The sequence below is a fragment of the Etheostoma spectabile genome, chromosome 3 (assembly GCF_008692095.1).
Source record: "Etheostoma spectabile isolate EspeVRDwgs_2016 chromosome 3, UIUC_Espe_1.0, whole genome shotgun sequence".
Lineage (NCBI taxonomy): Eukaryota > Metazoa > Chordata > Actinopteri > Perciformes > Percidae > Etheostoma > Etheostoma spectabile.
This window is the reverse complement of record NC_045735.1, coordinates 29547491-29556384: the sequence shown is the minus strand read 5'-3', so window position 1 is coordinate 29556384 and position 8894 is coordinate 29547491. Positions and strand designations below refer to the sequence as shown.

Here is an 8894-nt window from a genome sequence, read left to right as displayed (position 1 = left end):
AGCAGCAAAGTATGAAATTATAAACTGGCAGCCAACAGAACATGGCATTGTGGACTTTCTCAGAGTTGGTCTTTATGATGCATCTCTACCTGAAGACAAACAGCTGAATCTGCTAAATAAGTCTTTAATTTGGGCAAAGAACTCACAACAGGTAAGCTAAAATGGTATTATTGTAAATGTTAGTTTCTGTGAATTTCAAACATAAACTTTCAATAAGGGATGTGATTAGTTAAAGTTATTGTGTCAAATAATTGGTTTGTATACAAGAATATTAGTAATAGAGGCTTGCAAAGCCAACACCTTGTCAAAGAAAATGCCCATACAGTTTTCTTATTATTGTTTTTTTCATACAGGTTCCTTTGTCAGTTTGCAGTGAGCGAAATGTCCCCCAGACATCGCAGGTTCTCCAGAAAGGAAAGCCTGTGCTGCTATGACTGTTTAAGATGTGCAGAGGGAGAAATAAGCAACATTACTGTACAGTGATTTATCTGTTGAAAGTTTCAAAATGATCATTGACATAGGGTCCGCTCACATCAAATAGATGGTCACCCTTATACAATGCTGTCCCCCATCGTGAGTTGCAGCTGCATAATAAGCAATATTCAATAAAGCTATTTGTCTGTTTTAAAGACAGTGCTTGAAGACCAATTATCACCCCCAACATGTTGTACACAAACACAAAGACATTAATGCAGGTTGTTTGTGTAACTCAAGATGTACCTAAACCAGTAACAGACTATGCACATCAGATAATTATAACATAACTCTAAAATCAGAAACCAAAGTCTGTGACTCCTTAAATCTATTTTTGCCACAGTTTTCAACTAGCCTATACGGTATATTACACATTTTTAAAGAATTCTAGAAATGTTGTTATGGTATTGGTGTTCCACCACATGATGAAACATGGAACTATGAAACATTGCTGGGGGTTCTTAGGAATCCAAAATTTATGACAAACATGCATGTTATCAGTCTTATATGCAAAGAAAAGATGTAAGTTGAGAGAAACAAAGAAAAATTGTACTGAGAAATCTAATAACTGCTATTTGTTTCAGATTCCATCACCTGTGCGATGCCACCCTGAGTTCTGGTCAAATGAGAGAAGAGATGCTTGTGTGAAAAGGAGGCAGAGTTTCTATCATATGAAGATATTATGGGAGTGCTGCTCACTGCAGCATCCTTATTTGGAACATGCATCACTGCTGTTGTGGACTTCATTTTCTTCAGATACAGGAAAACTCCTATTGTCAGGCCAACAACTCTGAGCTGACTTCCTCGCTCTCTTCTCCTTGACTCTGTGTTTCCTGTTTTCTCTACCTTCATAGGCCGGCCCTCTGAGTGGTCTTGCAGCTGCGACACACAGCATTCGGCATCACCTTTGTTCTTTGTATCTCTTGTGTTCTGGGGAAAACTATAGTGGTGTTAATGGCCTTCAGGCCACACTTCCAGTAGTAAGTTTATGAAATGGTTTGGGCCTGCACAGCAGACCACTGTTGTGGGCTTCACTGTTATACAAGTTATCATATGTATCCTCTGGTTATCATTTTCTCCTCCTTTTCCATTTAAATCTTAAGATATTCAAGACAAAATCATCTTAGAGTGTGCTCTGGGCTCAGCTGTAGGTTTTTGGGCTGTCCTTGGGTACATAGACTTCTGGCCATGTTATGTTTCATTCTTGCTTTTCTGGCCCGAACTGCCTGATAATTTTAATGAAGCCAAATTTATCACCTTCAGCATGCTGATATTCTGCGCTGTCTGGATCACTTTTTATCCCGCGTATGTCAGCTCCCTGGAAGTTCAGCGTTGCTGTGGAGATATTTGCTATTCTGGCATCCAGTTTTGCACTGCTCTTTTGTATTTTCATTCCAAAATGTTATATTATCTTACTGAAACCAGAGAAGAATACCAAAAAGAATATGATGGGGAAGGGGGTACCAAAAAATTATAAACCCTACATAATATGGGGCAAAGGCTTTTTATGCCATTTAATCATTTTTCAAGCTAACTGTCAAGTAGATATCTATCTTAATTTTATTGAGACTCCTTTTGTTGTACTACTATAGTATTACTGTAGGGTTGGAAAAAAATTCTGAGGCATCACCAATACTCCACTCCCCACCAATACTACAAGCGAAAGCACAAGCAATGTCACAGGTGGCGTATAGTTATTAATAAGAAAAACCTATAATGCAGAAGCTAATTTTTCTCATTAAATGGGCTCATAAATGATCTACAGCCTTTTCAACATTTATTTTTTGTCACTGTCTTGTCTAGTGTCTGCATCTCAAGGTCAAGAACCTACATGTTAAATGCTTGTACTTAAATAAACATTTTTCCATTTACACTTTGTACAGAATCAACTAAACATTTTCACAGCCCTAAAAAACAGGAATTCAAAAGTAGTTTTATATTACAGACATAACAAAATTATGGTGCATACACTTTCAAAATGTAATTGTCATGTTAGCGTATGATTCAATGTACAGCTTTATACATCCTAAACTCTGTAATTTTAAGGCCAACAATTGACATTTGAAACAAACACAGACCCAAAGAGAGATCAGACATCTTAATAGTACTTGTTTCCCTGAATATATCTGTACTGGCCAGTAACTTTAACCGTGTTAATAAAATCTTTATTTGTGACACATATATTACTACTTTGTGTGTTATGTAATATGTGTTTTACACAATCATCCACCACATACATACAGTAAAATACTGATACATGGTATTACAGTGCACATTTATTTTTCTTATTATTATTTGACCCTACATTTTACATCATTCTCATGGAACTTTTCATTTGGATAAGAAAATAAGAGTTACGCTTTTGATAACTGATCAAATAGACATTCAACTGCCTGAATTATCATTTGATATTAATTTGGTGGTTATTGTTATTTCAGTCATAGAGACGTTTATTAGTCAGCTGATATGCCTCGTAGCCCTCTTTAGTTATAAACAATGTTGTGGATGCTTGTTAGTTTCATGAAACACTTAAGGCCACACATTTACATTTCAAACAATGCAATTGCAGCATAGACACAAACAGTCATCAGACATCTTATTGCTACTAATGTAGGCTAATTTTTAATATAACTCTATATTGAAATTATCTGGCTAGAAGATTTAACTGTTAAAAATAGAATCTGTCCATGTGAACTATATTACTGATAGGTGTGTATGGTAATATGTTTTACACAATGTTCCCTGCAAGGCATAAAATACTGTTAAATGACTTTGGCACATTCATTTTTTTTCCTTACTTGACCCTACATGTTACATTATTCTAAGGGAATGCTGCTTTTGGATAAGGGAATTAAAGTTAGACGTTGGACAACTAATCCAAAAAACACCTTCAACATGCCTGATTTAATGAGACATTGGACCATGTGATAATTATTTTGGTGTTTTGTTATTTTTCAGTCAAAGATATGTTAATTAGTCAGTTGGGATGCTTCAATGGCCCTGTTTAGTTAAAAAAACAAATATTTGCTAGATACTTGTTAGTTTATGAAACACTTTAGACATCTCTACAGAGGTTGTGTCTTTGGGGACCTGATTTGTAGGAGCACATGTGGTGAAGTTCATGTACGCCATGCATACCGACTTACACCTCAGCTCTTTCCACTCACAAGCGGTCTAACAAACTAACAAACTGCCTCCGCCATTCCGAGTGTCTCCGACGTCCCTCCACACCTGTCTTCTCACTCACTCTGGAAACTTCCCGTCAGGGCTGTTACATCATGATCCTCTCTAAACTGTGCCCTGGAGAATTTGATCATGATGCTGCCTTTTAAACTTACAAACTTCAATAATGCATTAAAGAAGAAATTAGGTTTTTTATACCTCGTTTTTAAATGTGGGAATGGAAATCAACTCTTAATTTGATGTGCTGAGTGGTTGACAGTAAACAATCCCATTAGATATCAGAAAATAGATCATACAGTTTAGTGTTGACAATAACATGCAAATGTAATGTGTTATTAAACATGTTTTAGTCATATAATTGGAACAAAGCGATCAAAGAAAGTGACATAGTGTGTTGTATAAAGTGTTCATAGGGATTTTGAACCATTCTTTGTCTGGCCCCTCACCTGAGACCACTTTGCCATGGGAGACCCTACCGAGCAACACAGCTCCCAACACACAGCCCTCAGGTTCATAGGGACCACGGACCTCTCCACCACGATAAGGTGAGGTTCCCCGGAGAGGGATCAAAGAAGGTGACTATTAGTAATATGATATATTTTTCTGGATACACACACTTCTACTTCCATATGAATTAAGATACACTTTTTTGAAATAAAGAACCCAACACTGGCCTTTTCTCTTCTCCCTTGTTCCTTTTTTTCCGTGTCAAATATGACAGCTTGGTCAGTGGCCCAACCGAACCAAAAGTTGAAACCAATGTTTTCTGATGGGGTTGAGCCAGGACTATATGTGCAGGAGACTCAGATTCATCATCCCACATCCCATGTTCATAGACCTGTCCTGCCAGATCTCCAGATCTCCAGGCAGGCCGGTTGCAGGCTGAGGCTAGCAGCCCTGGTGCAGAATGGAGATCACCTAACTAAGGAGGCGCAGTGAAGGTTTCGGAAGAAAAAAATAGCAAAACACTGCCACCTGATAAATACCACAAATTTAGAGTTAATATTTGCAGTAGCAGCTAGTTACTCAAGAAGCCTGGGTCAACATTTAGAGGTCCTTGGTAATTCTTCACTCATGCCAAGAAAATGGCAGCAGGGTTGGTGACTGACTGCTTAGTCCAGTTTGACCAGATTGGTGGTCAAACATTTTTTGAGTTGCTTCTTAGCAAAACAAAACCTTTTGTTCTTCAACCAACTAATCAACGTATTCTGGTAAGCGGAGAACTTCCATTAGAATCATTCAGATACTTATGAGCGAGTCCCTCAAATGTCGGCAGCCATGTTGTGCCTCCATCTTTAAAATACATTAGCTGAAGAGGAGATACTCTTACACTCAGTGCACTGTGACAAATCCAGGAGGGGAGAAGTATTTGTGACTGCCGGCGATTTGAAAGCCTGTTGAAGATGGAGGATCACGCCTATTTTCGAGAACATGTAAAAGAGCGCCAAGAAAGTTAAAAGATAATTAAACAATAACCGCAAGACAAAGCAACAAGAAAGTAATAAGTGCTTCCCAAGATTCTAAGAGCTCTTAAAGAGCAAGGATTTTAAAAGGACTCCAAAGTTGCCTGCTTCCTTCAAAAAAGTTACTTCGGCCTAGTTGTGTGAATTAAAAGTTTTATTGTGATGGTTTGGGTCCGGCTGGCCGTGAGTATTTGTTTGTTTACTATTTTTCTATCTGAGTTTTCTGTGGTCAGGGGCCGTTGCACAAAACTAGGATAGGGGGATTAAGCCGGGATATTCAAGTTATCCTATGAATTTAGCTTTGACTCGGTGCACGAAACCGGAATGAATAAGCCCGCCAAGTACCATGGGAATTTTCTTTGCGCTACCTGGTCCAGAGCAGGCTAACAGCCAGGCTAAGATTATCCGGAGTCTCGTGTCAAGTCAGCTGCCGTCTGATCCGAAATAAACAGTTTAAACAGGTTAACAGTTTGTCCGTGGTCTTCTGCTTGTGGCTTTTATTTTTATAAACATGCATAGCCTACTTGTCACTATTTGTTGTCGCGAGTTTGTTAAACCCTACTACGTTGTTAGATGTGTTAGATATGTTGCACTGGCACCCAGATGCGGAGTGGGCCTTTTCCCGGTGGGACGAAAGGTGTCGCCGGCCGCCTGGCATGCGCCGTGGCCCGTGCTGCTGCCCTGTCGCGGACCTGCGTCGCATCGGTGTCCACTCTCTCTGTAAAGTAGTAGATGAGCAGCGCAGCGTCCGTGGTCTCAGCTTTCGGTTTATACAGGACGCGCTCCAAAGATTAAGTGTGACAATATAATGTAGCATATTACCATGATAATAATGGCAAGCTGTCAGAGACCATAACCATTCTATTTTTTATTTTCTTGTTGCTATCCTTCTCTAATAAAGGAAGTTTGTGTTCTAATACTCCTTAATATGTAGGCCTAATGTTTTTTTATTCCTACATTTACATTGGTTTCATAACCTTCTCAATATAGTCTCTTTAAATTCTTTATTTCTTAAATTTCTTAGCGCCTTATACTTTATTCTGTGTTTTTGTGTCCTAATGTTTCTATTTGTTTTAACTGTCTATTCATGTGTTTTTATTAGTTTTAATGCTTATGATTTTTAACTGTTTGTACTTGTGTTTTATCTGTTAACATGATTTCGGGTAAGACTTTGAATTGCCCTGTTGCTGAATGTGCTATACAAATAAAGCTGCCTTGCCTTGCCTGCCTCACATCCCTGACTAATAACGTGGCCTATATACTACAGTATAGGCCTACTATGTAGTGTAGTTTACATTCATCACACCGGGAACACCACAATGGTCCTTACTTTTATTTTGGGTGCGGTCACTTGTCAGAAGAATAAAAAAAACATGAATATTGTTTTACAATGCTCACAGCTGTGTAATTGAAGTTCATTTACTTCTTTTCTAGGTTTTGTGTCCCTTTCTGATTGTTCTGTATAACTTATGAACAAGAATAGATACAGTTTATAGAGATGTGTGCATATTGTTTGTAACTATGTTCTCCAGGCCTTGTGAATACAGGTTGAAATTAGCCTAGAGTCCGTAGGGTCCATTTCCCGCGGAACATTATTCCCTCTGCTCACTTTTAAGGCAAAAGCTAAATAATAATACATTTTTATTATTAGAGTGCTTTACATGGTAGGCTAGTCAAAGACACTTTATAGTAAACCGCATCTTTATCTCATAAAACACAGAACCATGAAACGAGCATATTTAAGCCTTGAAACACAGTGTACCTACACTTTTGTAAAAAGTGGAGTGACTATAGGCTAAGTAGATATTATTACACCCCTCAAACATTCAGTCCGGTCCGCTATGTTGAGCTTTTTCTCTCCGTTTGATAGAGCCATTCCCTTTTTGACTAATCGTCACCTTCTAAAATGCCTAAGTCATTTTTTGACAAAAAGTATTTTCTTGCCTAAATCATCTCCTCATCGTGCTGGCCATCTCTGGTAAATTTCCTACATTCTCAGTTGAACAGTCATGTGATTCTACGCCTTGTATAACTGCCTAAGTCAAAATAGTTCAGTATTTTTTCAGTTTTTTGGTTTCTGAAAACGTGAAAAAATGACTTAGGCGATTATTTTAGGAAGTGACGATATGCTCCCCTCTTTGTTACTTTCCATTAGAAGCTGCGCTCATGGGTGAAACATATGGCGCATCGTCTTCTCAATTCTGCATCAGTAAATCTGTGATTGATACGCGGTCTATTTGAGAAAGCCGTGAACGTGCACTATCCCAGCTTCTCTACACTTGGCTTGACATAGCTTCACCTGTTATCCTGGCTGGCACAACTGCAACCGATTTAAACCGCGTGAAGCAGATCCACAAGTCAAGCGCACTTTTTCCTTATCCGATATCTTTATTCCTGACCTTTTGGGGCAACAGGCCCCTGAACCGTTTGGGGTTCTTGCTGTTTTCTTTTTCCTCATCCTACTCCTGCTGAAGCACTGACCACGCACACCTGAGTCTAATCACAATCACCTTCCCCGTCACCTGCCATGCCTGCCATTTCCAATCATCATATTATTTCTATCACGCCTTCAACCATCGTTGCTTAATCTGCTCCTCATGCCGGTGAACTCGCTACAAGCTACCTTCCTCAACCCTTTCGTTTCTCTGTTGTTTTCATGTACTTACCTCCTTTGTGTTCGCCCCCACCGTGTCCCCTCCACTCTGTCCCGTATTATGGGGTCATTCCCGTCGTCCACTAACGCCCCAGCAGTCTTCCAGGGCCCTTGTTTAACAAGTATTCCGGACTTTTTTTACAATCGTTTTGGTGTTTGTCTACCTTGACAATATTCAAATCTTCTCCCCGCAACCCAGTCCAAACACAGAACATGTCTAGTTGTGCTGCCAGAAGATATTCTGGAGAAAGACTGTTCGTAAAGGCTTAGGAATTGAGTTTAGCGTTCCGCGTGCAATGTCTGGGTTTTGTTGTTGAAGGATGAAGTGTACTGGTGAAGAATTAAAATATAATATTTTTTGTCTGTTTATTGATTCCCCATTGGGGAATTTATAATTTACACATCTGTTAAGTGTTGTCTTTTGTAGTAATCAACTACACACAGCCTTAAATACTCACACATGCCAGGACCTATTCATGCACAAATGGATATCCTGTCAAGTTGAGTGTGGCTGCCAGGTTGGACCAGCTCCCCTTAAGGGGGTAGTGTGCCTTGCTCAAGGGACAGTGCCCAGGAGGTGAAGTGGCATCTTTTCAACGACAATTCGACCAACCATACTTTTGTCTATGGGGGAGGGGCACTTTGTTTCCCAGCCCTCTCCGGTACGGAACTGATCTACTAGCACCCAAATTCTGTTGTTGACTGCCCATTCCTCCTCAGTAACAATTTCAGTTGTTGTATGGGCTTTTAAAATTTTACCACCGTTCATCCGAATTACAGCTCTTGACCGCCCCTCTCAGCCATCCCCAATCCCTTCAGTTGTTCTTCATCTGGTCTCTGAACGCTGCGCCTTGTCCCTTCTCTAATCCTGTTTCATCTCTGCCCCCATTCTCACCAACAGTGACCCATCCCCTCATGTGGTGGAGTTGATGCTCGATATGGGTGTTGGAGCCCTCTGTCTCAATTCTCCCCTTCTGACCAGAAACTCCCAACCTTGGGCCTTCTTCCTCCCAACTCCCTGACTCCCCACTGAGCGAATTCAGCATGAGGACCGCGAGCAGCTAGCCTTCAGGATGGAGGCACTAAGTCTAAAGAGACTCAATTCCTCAGGCTATGTGGGG

At 39.9% G+C, this 8894-nt stretch overlaps 1 pseudogene; it reads left to right on the top strand.

Annotated features, from left to right (window-relative positions):
* Positions 1-8894, top strand: part of LOC116687026 (extracellular calcium-sensing receptor-like) — an 11633-nt pseudogene that overhangs the window by 1806 nt on the left and 933 nt on the right.